Below are 15,889 nucleotides of genomic sequence, written 5' to 3'. Positions count from 1 at the left end.
GTGTGCTTTGTTAGGAACTAATTACAAGCCCCAGGCTCTGCCCTGTTTGTGAATATAATCATTGAACTAAGTATTCAGAAAGTGTAGGCCTTCTTCTGGGAAGAGAGAAGTGACTTTCTGGTGTCTTACAGTAGTTAGACTGGGGAGATTCTGAGAATTCTGTTTTCTTCACCCCTTGTCATTCTCTCCATCTACAGGCTTTGAGATCAATTTTTAGAATCTCTAACATATGGCATTTATTTTCTCTTCTCCATTCAGGGCAGGGTGTGTTCATAGCTCTTCCCCAAGCTTCTCAGCCCCCTTCCCCAGCCTCTGTACGGCCCAAAGGGGCCCAAAGTTCTCTTAGTTTTCCCTTTGACAAAATGTTAACCCTGGAACTCAGAAACCAGAAAGCAAGCAAAATGAAACCCTTAACCCGGGTCCCTGGAGAAGAACAGGCTGCTGTGAGCCCAGAGGTTGCCTGCTTTGCCTCACCCCACCCCCACTCTCCCCCTTCCCCCAAAGCCCAGGCTCCTTCCTCCCCATCGAAGGCCATGGGCCCCACCCCACCCCCCACCCCAGCCTCGCTCCTGTCACCCGCCTGGAGGAGTTAAAACAAACAGTCCTTTGGAAACTCAGTGAAAGAAAACGGCTGAGTCAGGCCTTCTGTTTAAATAGTCCCCACCTGTTCTCCCAGCCCTGGCCTCCACCACCCCCCCTCCCACCCTGGGCTCCCCCACTTCCCTTTCTCTTTTCTTTCTTTTCCCCTTTGTTGCTCATTTTCAAAAGGGCAGAGTTGACAGCTCTCGCCTTGAGCAAAGCCAACCCGGGGAGCCAGCCAGGAGCCGCCTGGTGCTGCTGACCCAGCGCTCTCCCCCGTGGCTCCCCCGCCACAGCCTGCACGTGGCTGGGCCCGGTCAACCGGGGAGGGGAGAGAAAGGGAGGGGGCCAAGGTCCCCAAGAAAGAGATCCCCACCCCTTCCACTTACCCTCGTCTCCCCAGGACCCAGCACCCAGACACCTCAGCCCTGCGGGATTCGTGAAGCCTGTGGAAGGAGAGATGAGAGGGAGGGTGTGAGAGAGAACAAAGGCAGGCAGACAGACCTTCACCGAGGAACCAGACCTCCTGTCGTCTGGAACCCTCTGTGGCCCCATTCACTTGGTGCTGTGTGTAAAAAGAGGGTCTTGGCATTGGAGGAAATGGTTTAGCTGCCCATATTCAAAACTGAGGAAATGTTTCTAAAGTGGCATACATTGTGTTAGAGACAAGGCCTGAACCCACTTAAGTGCCCTCAGGGCACACATGCAGCCTTCTAGAACTCTCTTGTGCCTCCTTGGAAGACTGACAACCTCTCCAAGCCCTGTTCCTGGCTCTGGAAGTCAAAAGCCTTTTTGTTCTTTCAATTAAAGTTTGTTACAGCTTCATGTGAATCTACAGTTTTGAGAAAATCGGAGACTCACCTGCAGTTGTAAGAAATAATACAGAGAGATTCCCTGTACCGTTTTACTCAAGTCCCCCAGGGTGACATCTTGTAGATCTGTAGTGCAATATCACAGCTAGGATGCTGCTGTTATACAGACAAGATGCAAAAGGTTGCCATCACCTCAAGGGTTCCCTGTTTGCCTTCTCGAGCCACACCCCCTCTTCCCATTCTACCCTCTCCTCAACCGGTGGCAACCACTAATCTGCTCTCCATTTCTAAAATTATATTATTCCAAGAATGTTATATACCTTCATATTGACAAGAATAAAATACCTAGGAATAAACCTACCTAAGGAGGAACAGAGTGCGTGCTACTGAACAGAGCTTGTCTTATGAGAGGGGAAGAAGAGAGAACATAGGACTTCCCTCATGCTCAGCTCCAGACCCCGAATATTTCCTTGTTTATCCATACACTCTCTGACTGGCGTCTCCCTTTCCACACCAGACCTGTTGCCTGCTGTTCCATTCCACGGGACACACACCCTCAGCCTCTCTGGGCCTTATCCTATCCCTCCCCGGATAGCATCAAAGACTCGGAGAGCCTCCATTCAGCAAACTCGAACCTCAGCCCAGCCTGACTCATGAAAAAGATAAAGAAGTTTCGGGATTTTGAACTTGTCCATTCACTGAGCTGATTTCTGATAGAAACCCATGGGTGCTGCCTCTCTTACAGCCAGACACTGCTCTGCAAAATCAGGCATTTGGAGTTGCATCCACTTGTTAATGAGCTAGGCTTTTGTCCCTCTGACAATGACTCTAGAAAGTGAAGAGTCTAGACTGTGGATGAAGGAGCTCCAGAGAAATAACATCAAAAGGACCCTTTCATGAGGATGTGAAAGTGAGGTGACGATAACCTAAATGAGCAGTTCTTAAGTGAAAAGTGAATCAGAATCACCTTGAGGGGAGGGGTTTGCTTTCCTGGTGACTCAGTGGGAGATAATCTGCTTGCCAATGCAGGAGACAAGGGGTTCGATCCCTGGTCCAGAGAGATCCCACATGCCTCGAAGCAACTAAGCCCATGAGCCACAAATATTGACCCTGTGCTCTAGAATCTGGGAGCCTCAGCTACTGAGCCCATGTGCCACACCTACTAAAGCTGGCAAGCTCTAGAACCTATGCTCCACAACAAGAGAAGCCATCGCAATGAGAAGCCCACCCACTGCAACTAGAGAAAATCCCACACAGCAGCGAAGACCCAGGACAGCCATAAATTAATAAATAAAATTATTATTTTTTAAAAAAGAATCAGCTGGAAAATTTTTTCAACTTATACACACATTCCACCCTAGCCCACTGGCAAACACATGCAACAGAAACATTCTCTACTCCATCAGAATTATCATAATTCTATAAGGACCTAGCCTTGAGAGCTTAATCTGTGAGGGCATCATGATACAACCTAACCAATATGCAAACCACCCCGAATACACAAACTTTTGATCTACTATTTTACCAACTAGTCAGGCTTTGGCATGAAGCCAAGATTAAGAAGCTGGTCTAAACAGGAAGACTCCTGTAATTAGTGGCCTCCCCCAATTAAGTCCTCTCTCACCTGAATGCGGCATTCCTCACCCTAGCCTGTTTCTCATTTTACACATAGGGTTGGGCAATAGAACTAGACAAAAAGAATAAATGAATTGTCAGAACCCCAGAAATTTCCATAGGGAGAGCAAAGAAAATATCCTACTGACAAAATGGTCTTCTGAAACACCAAGAATACCTCACTCATTCATTTAACAAATGTTTGTTCAGTGGGACTTCCCCGGCAGTCCAGTAGTTAAGACTTCACACTTCTGATACAAGGAGCATGGGCTCAATCCCTGGTCGAGGTACTAAGGCCCCACATGCTGTGAGGTATGGCCAAAAGAATGAAAAAAAAATTTTAATGTCTGTTCAGCAAAGACATAAGAAGTGTCATCGTAAGTCAGAACAAAGGTCCAGGCTTCCCTGTGGCTCTGTGGTAAAAAATTTGCCTGCCAATGCAGGAGACCCACATGCCAAGGAGCAGCTAAGCCCATGCACCACAACTACTGAGCATGTGCTCTGGAGTCCAACAGCCACGACTACTGAGCCCAAATGCTGCAAATACTGAAGGCCCTGTGCCCTAGAGACCGTGCTCCACAATAAGAGAAGCCACCGCAATGAGAAGCCCATACATCACAGTGAGAAGCCCATACACTGCAACTGGAGAAGAGCCCATGAAGAAGAAACGAAGACCCAGTGCGGCCAAAAATAAATAAATATTAAAAAAAAAAAAAAAAAGAAGAAGAAGAAGAGCAGAAGTGCATATAGCCCAGTGCTACAAGCTCTCTGATCACGTGCCAGAGCCAATCATCACAGGCTGGGACAGTGGTGCTCGACCGCTATCCCCCGGACCTCACTGGTAGAGCTACCAAATCTGAATGAGTATGACATCTGTTTTTGCTGCACTGGAGTATATGCTGGTAGGGCAGTGATGGTCATGTGGTCCTTTGAGCTGATGATATTGTGTAGCTCAGATTAGCAGGTACACTTTTCTTTGGGGAAGGGGACTGTCTTAGTCTGCTTGGGCTGCCATAAGAAAATATAATAGACTGAGTGGCTTAAACAACAGACATTTTCCCACAGATCTGGAAGAAGTCCAGATCCCAGGATGGTCAGGTTCTAGTAAGAACCTTCTTTCTGGCTTGCAGGTGACTGCCTTCTCATTGTGTGCTCACATGGCTTTTTTTTTTTTTTTGGTGCCTGCACATGGGGAGAAAGAATTCATCTCTCTTCCTCTTCTTGTAAGGACACTAATCTCATTGCAGGGGCCCCACCTTCAAGACCTCATCTACACTTAGTGACTTCCCAAAGGTCCCATCTCCAAATAACATCACATTGAGAGTTAGGGCTTCAACATAGAAATATGAGGGGACACCCACATTCAAACTATACCAGGGACAGAGGTAAGTTCTGAAGAAGCAGGGCATGTTCATTGGAACACGTAAGAACCTACTGAGGGAACCTAGAAAAATGGTACAGTTGAACTTATTTGCAGGGCAGGAGTAGAGAAACAGACATAAAGAACAGACTTGTGGACACCGTGGGGAAAAGGAAGGATGGGACAAATTTCGAGATTAGGATTGACATATATACACTGCTGCTGCTACGTCGCTTCGGTCGTGTCCGACTCTGTGCGACCCCATAGACGGAAGCCCACCAGGCTCCGCTGTCCCTGGGATTCTCCAGGCGAGAACACTGGAGTGGGTTGCCATTTCCTTCTCCAATGCATGAAAGTGAAAAGTGAAAGTGAAGTCGCTCAGTCGTGTCTGACTCTTCGCGACCCCATGGACTGCAGCCTACCAGGCTCTTCTGTCCATGGGATTTTCCAGGCAAGAGTACTGGAGTGGGGTACCATTGCCTTCTCCAGTTCACATGAGAAATGGGTAAATAAAATGTGGTAGAGTCACATAATGGCAATACACTATCACGTATAAAACAGATAGCTAGTGGGAAGCTGCTACAGAGCACAGGGAGCTCAGTTCAGTGTTCTGTGATGACCTAAGGGGTAGGATGGTGGGGAATGGGAGGTGAGAGGGAGGTCCAAGAGGGAAGGCAGGAAGAACCCACTAGAGAGAGTGTGTCAGAGTAACAAAGAGTTCTACTCCAAAGGACCATAGCACTGAAAAGGAAAAAAGACATTTAGAAGGAGACTGGATGCTTTTACAGACACTGAAAGACATTATTATACTGCTGTTGATGACTGCATTGTAGTCATTAATGGCTCATCAGTGCTGTCTTGAGATCTTTAATCACATCAAGTGCATTTCAATATGATGCCACAAGTGTAAAAAAAAAGTTGGAAGCCACCAAGTTAGAGACATAGTCCTACTCTACTAATTTCACTTAGGCTTTTCTGTGACCCACGTGGAGCACTTTTGAAAGTGTAATCATCTCGGTAGAAGGTATTAAACTCTCTGTGAAGTGTCCTTTTAAGTTCTTTTCTAAAACTGCCCATTTCAGGACTTCCCTGGGGGTCCAGTAGTTAAGACTGAGCTTCCAATGCAGGAGTGCACGTTTGATACCTGGTCAGGGAACCAAGATCCCACATGCTGTGTGGTGCCATTAAAAAAAACAATTAAAATTACCCATTTCATGCTTCTAGGGATGTTCCCTTCTCAAAGGGAAGATGTTGAAGATCATATCTGTGTTTTGTCACCTTCCAACTCTGGAAGCCTCATATGTACCATATGCACCAAATATGCACCATATGTAATTCCCCAGGCTCCACATTCTCAGCATGGAGAATCCTCTGTAAATGCAGACAGAAAGTCTTCCATAAGCTGGGCTATGATGTGAACTTCTCTATTATTTTTATTTCAGACCCAGCAGGTAGCATGTTTTGGCACCAAGTTTGGATGAGGAGGGCAGGGCAGTGACTTCTGGTTTAAATATCCTTCTTGAAGCTCAGCACGGCATTGGCTTCCTTCTGCCACACCTAATGGCACTGTCTTCAGGAAACAGTCTGCAAAACTCTTAGTTTCTGTTTTTAGGGCTGCAAAATTCCAACCAAAATTAAAGAAGTCCTGCCTGACCCTAAAAAGTCACGGTGAAGAATTTCCCACCTCTCAAATATGTGTAACAAATTTAACAGATTTTTTTGATTATAAAAGCAGCACATGTTCATGTAGAAATCTGTAAAATAAAGAAAAGGGACAGAAGAAAATAAAACTCGTATCTTGTGTATCTATCTACATAAATATACCATATCTCTTCTGCTTTTTTGGTGTATCTTCTGCTTTTTTGGAATATTTCTCCTGTCAATTATGTAGATCTTTGCCAACATAATTTTTAATAGAAGATGGCATGCTATCCTGTGAGTGTATCATGATTTATTAAAGCTACCCTTTATCATTGACAATTTGTGCTGTGCTTAGCCATTCAGTCATGTCCAACTCTTTGTGACCCCATGGACTGTAGCCCACAAGGCTCCTCTGTCCATGAAATTCTCCAGCCAAGAATACTGGAGTGAGTTGTCATTTCCTTCTCCACACTGACAGATTAGTCCATTTCTAATTTTTCACTACTTCAAGCTATCCTCTGGAAAGGTATTGCATAGTGATCCTAATCTACAATTCATTACAGAGGAAAAGGTTATCAAACATAAAGTGAGTCTTTGGCATGCTCCTTTCATGATTACTAACAAGTATCTAACTGTCATCCGTGTAAGATGATAACTATGATGGGAACAAGGAGAAAAACCAAGGGAAACTAAAAGAGATCTATACAAAAGACTGAAGCTGGTGTTGTTTCCATGAATTTGGAGAAGTAAGTATAAGGACATCAACCAAATAATGATAACTCATCAAACCTAAAGTGCATTCATTGTAAGATGTGCCATTTATTGATAGTTTAGGTCCCACTTAAGAAGGAAAAAAAACTGCCAAGGTATCAATTGTGACCAACATTCAGGTAGTTCAAAAGACCAAATGCCCAAGGAAGAAAGCCCTGCTAGAGAGATCCTGAACCAGAATAGAGTCTAGGTTGGCAGGAATGATGAAGTGGCAGAGAGAAAGGCAGTTTCACCCTAAAACCAACACCAGTGGTAAGAACATAAGCCTTTAGATAACACGCTATTCTTTAGTCATCATCGACTCACAGCTCCCTGACTTCATCAGGCTGTTTCATCCTTCTGTGCTTTTTCAAAAACAGTTTTCTGCTTGAGACACCTGTAATCATCCAGAAAATGCAACTCAAGACTTGCCTTTTTGGGGACCTTCCCTGACTTGCTCTAGGAGGAGATGGAGTCTCCAGCACCAAAAGAGAACATTGCTCTCTGCTTGGACCCAACACTGACTCCGCTGGCCAGCTCCTGTGGTAACCATGGCCCTTCCAGAGGGTCAAAAAGCTGGACAAAGACAGGGCATCTTGCATGGTTTTGGGACTCTGGAGGCCAGAATCTTGTCTGATTGTCAAACCACGTTCTCACAGCCTGGAAGCAATAACCTGAACCTGCAGCCTTTTAACTCTGAGCTGTCTAAAGATGCCCAGACGGTTTGATGAGGGAGGCAGAGGTCCAGCTCTAAAATGAGTTCTCCTGACATTTTACTAAGCCATTAACTTTACCTACCCAAAGCAAACACAAGTCTAGAGGGTGGGGGTGAAGGTCTCATCATCTGCCAGTTTTCCCTCCCACCAAAGCATAAAAAAGCCTCGACTTTTAGACAACAGACTGTTGAGTCTTGGCCTGTCCTCCAAGATGCACTCGCAGCTCCTCTGTCCTTACCTGTGCATCCCACGGCTTGCTGTTCATCTCCCAGGCTCACCTACTAAAGCTCAAATTGCTCAGTCTGTTTAATTAAACAAACAAACAAAAAAATCAAACCTTGCCCTAGTAATAAAACAGCACAAAACTTTGAGCCTGTAGCAGCTCTTGGGCTAATCCAGGCATTAAGATCTCAGACTCCCAGTGTTCTCCACTGCCAGGCTTGGAGGATCATTTCAAATTCTTTTTGGCAGGAAAGGGAAGGTCCTATTTGGAGACTAGGCTACAAATGGATCTGGTGTTCATTCCTCAGGACCGGTAGTGATTTGGGAACTTCACTGTTTAGCTGTTATGCCCACTCCCTTGTGGACACCAGTAGTCCTAAACATACCATGTTTTAATCACAAATTTGCTTTGGAGTAACTGGAGGTCTGAAACTATGTCTTGATTATCTTCAAATGCATGGTGCCTACAACTCACAATAGGTAATTAGTTTAAGTGAATGAATGCATGAATGAATAAACAAACACTGAGGATGATTCAAACTGGATATAATTTGCTATCTCTTGGGGAGCTCTCGGCACTGAAGTTTGAGTTAATCATGCTCCCATACCACCAGCCCCATCATGTACCATCCTCATGTAACCACTTGTCCCCAAAAGACATTTCCATTTGTCCATTGGTTTCTATATGTTTCCTTTTTTCACTGTTCTTCATTTCATCCTCTCCACACTCCCCTCAACAAGCACATAGAGTCTGAAATGCAGTACTTGGGGGCAATCTCAAAAATGACAGAATGATCTCTGTTCGTTTCCAAGGCAAGCCATATAATATCACAGTAATCCAAATCTATGCCTCAACCACTAATGCCAAAGAAGCTGAAGTTGAATGGTTCTATGATGACCTACAAGACCTTCTAGAACTAACACCAAAAAAATATGTCCTTTCAATCATAGGGGACTGGAATGCAAAAGTATTAAGTCAAGAGATACCTGGAGTAACAGGAAAGTTTGGCCTTGGAATACAAAATGAAGCAGGGCAAAGGCTGATAGAGTTTTGCCAAAAGAACGCACTGGTCATAGTAAACACCCTCTTCCAACAACACAAGAGAAGAATCTACACATGGCCATCTCCAAATGGTCAATATTGAAATAATATTGATCATACTCTTTGCAGCCAAAGATGGAGAAGCTCTATACAGTCAGCAAAAACAAGACCAGGAGCTGACTGTGGCTCAGATCATGAACTCCTTATTGCAAAATTCATACTCAAACTGAAGAAAGTAGGGAAAACCACTAGTCCATTTAGGTATGACCTAAATCAAATCCCTTATGACTATACAGTGGAAGTGACAAATAGATTAAAGGGATTAGATCTGATAGACAGAGAGCCTGAAGAACTATGGACGGAGGTTCATGACATTGTACAGGAGACAGGGATCAAGACCATCCCCAAGAAAAAGAAATGCAAAAAGGCAAAATGGTTGTTCTGAGGAGGACTTACAAATAGCTGAGAAAAGAAGAGAAGTGAAAGGCAAAGCAGAAAAGGAAAGATATACCCATCTGAATGCAGAGTTTCAAACAATAGCAGGAAGAGATAAGAAAGCCTTCCTCAGTGATCAGTGCAAAGAAACAGAGGAAAACAACAGAACGGGAAAGACTAGAGATCTCTTCAAGAAAATTAGAGATACCAAGGGAACATTTCATGCAAAGATGGGCACAATAAAGGACAGAAATGGTATGGACCTTAAGAAGCAGACAATATTAAGAAGAAGTGCCAAGAATACACAGAAGAACTATACAAAAAGGATCTTCATGACCCAGATAACCACGATGGTGTGATCACTCACCTAGAGCCAGACATCCTGGAATGTGAAGTCAAGTGGGCCTTAGAAAGCATCGCTACAAACAAAGCTAGTGGAGGTGATGAAATTCCAGTTGAGCTATTTCAAATCTTAAAAGATGATGCTGTGAAAGTGCTGCACTCTATATGCCAGCTAATTTGGAAAACTCAGCAGTGGCCACAGGACTGGAAAAGGTCAATTTTCATTCCAATCCCAAAGAAAGGCAATGCCAAAGAATGCTCAAACTGCCACATAATTGCACTCATCTCACATGCTAGTAAAGTAATAATGCTCAAAATTCTCCAAGCCAGGTTTCAACAGTACATGAATCCAGAGCTTCCAGATGTTCAAGCTAGATTTAGAAAAGGTAGAGGAACCAGAGATCAAATTGCCAACATCCATTGGATCATAGAAAAAGCAAGAGTTCCAGAAAACCTTCTACTTTATTGACTACACCAAAGCCTTTGACTGTGTGGATCACCACAAACCGTGGAAAACTCTGAAAGAGGTGGGAATACCAGACCACCATACCTGCCTCTTGAAAAGTCTGTATATAGGTCAAGAAGCAACAGTTAGAACTGGACATGGAACAATGGACTGGTTCCAAACTGGGAAAGGAGTACGTCAAGGTTGTATACTGTCACCCTGTTTATTTAACTTATATACAGACTACATCATGTGAAATGCCAAGCTGGATGAAATACAAGCTGAAATCAAGATTGCCAGGAGAAATATTAATAACCTCAGATATGCAGATGACACCACCCTTATGGCAGAAAGCAAAGAGGAACTAGAGCCTCTTGGTGAAGGTGAAAGAGGAGAGTGAGAAAGCTGGCTTAAAACTCAACATTCAATAAACGAAGATCATGGCATCTGGTCCCATCACTTCAGGGCAAATAGATGGGGAAACAATGGGAACAGTGAGAGACTTTATTTTCTTGGGCTCCAAAATCAACTGCAGATGGTGACTGCAGCCATGAAATTTAAAGACTCTTGCTCTTTGGAAGAAAAGCTATGATCAACCTAGATAGCATATTAAAAGGCAGAGACATTAATTTGCTGACAAAAGTTCATCTATTCAAAACTATGGTTTTTCCAGTAATCATGTATGGATGTGAGATTTGGACCATAAAGAAAGCTGAGTGTTGAAAAATTGATGCTTTTGAACTCTGGTGCTGGAGAAGACTCTCGAGAGTCCCTTGGACTACAAGGAGATCCAACCAGTCCATCCCAAAGGAAATCAGTCCTGGGTGTTCATTGGAAGAACTGATGTTGAAGCTGAAGCTCCAATACTTTGGCCACCTGATGAGAAAAACTGACTCCTTAGAAAAGACCCTGATGCTGGGAAAGATTGAAAGCAGGAGGAGAAGGGGATGACAGAGGATGAGAAGGTTAGATGGCATCACCGACTCCATGGACATGAATTTGAGTGAGCTCTGGGAGTTGGTGATGGACAGGGAAGCCTGGCGTGCTACAGTCCATGGGGTCGCAAACAGTCAGACACGACTGAGCAAGTGAACTGAACTGGATTGCAGGTCTGCTGCAGGACCTGTCTCTCCTCCCTCCATGAGCCAGTCTGAGATGATCCAGTTTGCACTATCTCAAGCATCATCAGTGTCAGTGACAAAAGGTAAAGAGAAAGGGGTGTGGTGAACATCAATCCACAGTAGCTTTGAAAACCTCTAACAGGAAGTGAGACTTATCACTTCCACACACACTCAACTGGCCAAAGCCAGTTGCTGGCCACATCTGGATTCAAGAGGGCAGGGAAGGGTCTTTCTACCCCATACTTGTAAACAGCCCTAACGATGACCATACCACGATATCTCCCATGGAGTTGGAGGTCAATTAATCTGTTAGACAAGGAGAAAAAAACCTATTTGGCCGTCCCCTAGGGAAAGGGTAAGGAGACCCTTGTCTTACAGAAAGGAGGGGAAGTGGAGGTATGCATAAGGAAACAGCAAATGAGCCCTGGATTCTTCTACGTAAGAGAAAGATGACCCCAGGGGAAGGACAGGAATCCTGTGTGAGTGGAAGAGGCCTGGACCCTCTTTGGGGTGGGAAAATAAAAACAAAAGGGGAGAGTTTGTATTAATAGAGAGGAAAAGAATGCCTTAGCCACCAGATGGAGAGCACAGATGGTTAAAGGTTATAAAGTTTTGTTATATGGGAAGGAATATACCCTTTTGGGGCATCTCTCCCACTTTAGGAGCATGATTTGTGGGTTTTTAAAGTGACAACATGCTGAGGCTAGTCTCGGGCCAAGCACAAGACAAGGCCAGAGGTTGCCCAGTTGCTGTCTACAGGCCAAAGTCAAGTTTCATTTCAAGGCAAGTTTTGTTTTCTTGATCCGGCTCCATCTAACCTACACTTTATCCTGCACTGTGACCTAGTACCTCTCCAGGGGGTGGCTCTGCTCCAGCCCATCATCTCCCATGGGCTGCTCAGCCCTTCCCACCCTGAATCCTTGGTTCCTGTCTCACCCACCTCCTGATCCCCAGCCCAAGTGTCCACTTTCCATGTCTCCATCTCTCAAAGCATCTCTCTCCTCTCTTCAATCTGCATCTCAGAGGTCTTCATTCCTTTGAACCCTAAAATGAGGTTCACCCTTCTCTGTGCCACAGTCATCCTTTCACAAAGAAATGTCACATGCTAAATTCACTGGTTGATGAGTTGTCTCCCCTAAAAGGCAGACCATCAAGGGCTGGGTGTAGTTTCTACTTAGCTTAACTTTTTGCCCATAGCCCCCATCACTGGATTTAGCAAGAAATAACAACCATAATGACAGTGGGTGGGCTTCCTGGTGGCTCAGATGGTAAAGAATCCACCTGCAATGCAGGAGACCCAGGTTTGATCCCTGGGTCAGGAAGATCCCCTGGAGAAGGGAATAGGTACCCTCTCTAGTATTCTTGCCTGGAGAAACCCATGGACAAAGGAGCTTGGTGGGCCATAGTCCATGAGGTTGCAAAGAGTTAAACATGACTGAATGACTATTATCTTTATTTTTCTTAACAACCATAATGACACTGGGTAGTAGAAATAGTGATGGTCACATTTATCAGGTCTTTATGGATTGGACCCTGTGTTAAGGGTTTAAGCACATCATCTTTTTATTCATACAACCTTCTGATGAGTATCTTTAGCTTCACTTTACAGATGAAAAAATGGAGGCCCAGAGGGAGCAAGCAACCAGCCCCAAAACACACAGCTCTTGTGTCAAAATGATCTCAATTGAGACACCTACCTCTCCACTTAACTCCAGTGGTCTATTACTTCTCTAGAGTTCTCAGCACACACTACTCAGTGGTGGGACTCAGTATTCATCTTAAGTCTTTCTAATGCCAAAGATTATGCTCTTAAACACAAGGTGTTTGCAGCAGAGACTGTCCATCTGTTCACTGAACCATTGGCCTTTACCTCCAGGGCCACACATTTCCAGCTTCCTGAATGTTAGGTCGACCATGTGTCTAACACACGCTGTGGGGTGGGGGGAGGGGTGATGAACATCCACAGACCCAGACCATAAAAACTTCTCATGGGTTCTTCCATGGTATTTCCCTCCCCATCCCTGCCACCAAGAATCAAGCGTCCACGGAGGACTCAGAGTTATAGATAAAAAGAGCCTCTGGATAGATGAGTGACTTCACGGAGCAGAGTCCTCCCATGACCACTCCAACCAAGTCTACCCCTCCTGTCCTGAAGATGTGAGCAAGAAGTCAGTGTCCTCGGCAAAGCCATTGAGATCTGAGTGTAGACTACTGAAGCAGTTCACCTCACCTTAACCAAAACAGGGCCCAATAGATGGCTGATCTTAAAGTGATATTTGAAGCAGACAGTGAGTGGTAGGAGTCGTGTTGTGTCAGCACGGATAGGGAGAGAGCCCCCAGGGATGCTTAGAGAAGACCCAACGTCCATTCATCCCTTGACCACGCACGTGGAAGGCAGAGTGCTGACTACTCTGGGTGAACCAGCTGCTTAAAATAAATACATTTTTTTTTTTAAAGTTAAAGGTAAGAGTAATAGAGAGAAAAAAAACCACTGAAGTGAAAAAAAAAAAAAGATGAAGGGAAGGCTGGAGATTGCTGAGCCACATTCCCGGGAGCAGGAAGACACAGGAGACCTGCCTTCATGTCCTCAGAGCAGGGCTACTCGTGTGTAGAGGGACCAACAGGAGCAGCTACAAAGAGGGAAGGAGTTAAGGCTCCCAACGAGGCTGAACCAGCCAGGCGTGAGAGAAAGCCTGTGTGGCTGGCAGGACCGGCAGCCTGGGCAGCACAGAGGCCTCATGGGAGAACTGGCCCTCATGGGAGAACTCTTTCTCTAGCAGTCTCTGAAACACGAGCTGGTACTGTGTTCAAGCAGCTGGCTCCCCACTGCCCAGTCTTTTTCTCCATTTTCTTTCTCTGAACCCTCCTCTATCTGCCACCACTCGCCTACTCTTAAGTCACTGCATTGGAAAGAGATGAACAGTCCCCTGGGGCAAAGGACACCTGAAACCTGCAAGCAGACCATCCCTCTGCCCACCCACACACGTTCTGCCCCATTTATTTGCATGTCCATACCCAGAATGCCCTGCTGGTCCATGCCAGAGCCATTAGACACATTAGGCGGTCCTTGCCAGCGTCTGGAGACTGGAGTTGGCAGAGTTAGGCATCCCTCAAAGGGCGATGTGTTCACTTTCATGTAATTGAAATTGGGAATGAGTTAGTTTGCCTGCATCCTCAGTCCCCTTGGCTCAGATTGGCATCGGGCAAAAAGAAAACCAGATGCAACAAGAAACAATGTTTAAAGCCATGTGACCAGCTTTCAAGGTCCCCATGCTACTCACCAAGTTCCTCCACCAGCCCAGACCTTCCATGTTCCAGCTCAGCCCAGCCGTCAAGAGTGTGGCCTCTCTTACTTTTAAGGGTTTCAAGAGAAGTTTTCACAATCCAGATTCAGGATATTTTTCTACCTCTTTCCCTTCATTTCATGGTGCAACAGCTTCCTCTTTGGGTTCAGAAAGGGCAAGAAACTTGCAAAAAATGCATCCAGGCCTGATGAGCCCCCAGCCTCGGTCCCAAGGTCTCAGAGTACCCCCCAAGCTGCTGCTCCAGAGGTATCTGTTCATAGTCTCAGAGGGCAGCTTGGGGAAACCTGCCTCCTCAGGGTCAGTGAGGAAGGAGAGGCAGGCAGCAGGTGGGAACAAGCACCAGGACAACATCCAGAGAACAATCGGAAGAGAGGATGATGCGTATGTGCGTGGAAAGTGAGAGGGAAGGGGTGGATGTTAGAGAAGACTATGAAAAATAGCAAACAGAACACAAACTCACGTTCTGCTTCGTCCAAAAAGGCTTCTTTTGTGCAGTGTGTATCAGACGCATCTGCCCCTGTGGGAATGGAAAGTGCACCGTCCCTGACAAAGATTTTTTTTTTTTTTAATTTTTAAATGTGTATTTATTTATTTACCTTTGGCTGTGCTGGGTCTTCATTGCTGCATGCAGGCTTTCTCCAGTTACAGCGAGCGGGGGCTACCCTTCATTGTAGCACACGGGCTTCTCACTGCAGGGGCTTCTCTCGCAGTGGAGCTTGGGTTCTAGGCACACAGGCTTCAAAAGTTGTGGCACATGGGTTTGTGGCGCATGAGATGTGGAATCTCCCAGACCAGGAATCAAATCCGTATACCCTGCCTTAGCTTAGCTGCATTAGTGGTTAGCTTAACCACTGGACCACCAGGGAAGTCCCTCAGACAGATATTAAATAGCTGGGTGATCCATTCATTCAGTTCAAGGTAACTTGCTCAATGAGTTATCTGACACTATGGTGGTAACTAGGAACGCACAAATGAAAGATGTGACCTCTGCCAGGTGGTGCCCGTGTATGTCAGGCTCGCCAGTAGGGGACGACTGCTTTCTGGGTGTCCGGGTGGGTCCCCGTGAGTCATCCACACTCCCTTGTCAGGGTGGCAGCAGGCCTAACAGCCCAGGGGTAAGCATGACTCTAGGGACACAGGGTTCATGTTCAGTGGGAGGTTCTGCTGCTTTTGAGCTGAGGGATCCTGGGCAAGTTCCTTACCTCTGTGCTCCAGCTTCCTCACCTGCAAAACAGAGCTGATAACAGAACCCACTCGTGGAGTTGAGATGAGAACTGAATGAGTTAACACATGTAACGCTTTTCACACAGTGTCAAGCACTCAGTAAACATTTAGCTATTGTTATCATTGCAGCTGGCCGCACATATTAACAAAAGTCATTGCCAAGTTTCAGGGAGCCACAATCGAGGCCACAGTCCTGAGCAAAGCTAAACGGTTTTTACAAGAAACTAGACCATGAATTTGGCCTTCTTGTCCAGGGCTCTAACCAGGTAAGTACAAGAAAA

The 15,889-nt window shown here is 45.5% G+C and overlaps 1 long non-coding RNA gene across 1 annotated transcript; it reads right to left on the bottom strand.

Moving 5' to 3' along the window:
* Positions 1 to 730: 730 nt before the first annotated feature.
* Positions 731 to 15,636, bottom strand: LOC145541549 (uncharacterized). Its single transcript, XR_014079104.1, has 4 exons — positions 15,587 to 15,636; positions 14,981 to 15,120; positions 14,845 to 14,901; positions 731 to 1,025 (listed from the first exon to the last, which is right to left on the bottom strand). It is a non-coding gene; the product is annotated as an uncharacterized LOC145541549 (long non-coding RNA).
* Positions 15,637 to 15,889: the final 253 nt, after the last annotated feature.

This window comes from Giraffa tippelskirchi, chromosome 3 (assembly GCF_054371585.1).
Source record: "Giraffa tippelskirchi isolate mGirTip1 chromosome 3, T2T-mGirTip1v1.2.pri, whole genome shotgun sequence".
NCBI classification, from domain to species: domain Eukaryota; kingdom Metazoa; phylum Chordata; class Mammalia; order Artiodactyla; family Giraffidae; genus Giraffa; species Giraffa tippelskirchi.
This window is presented reverse-complemented; position numbering and strand designations above follow the sequence as displayed.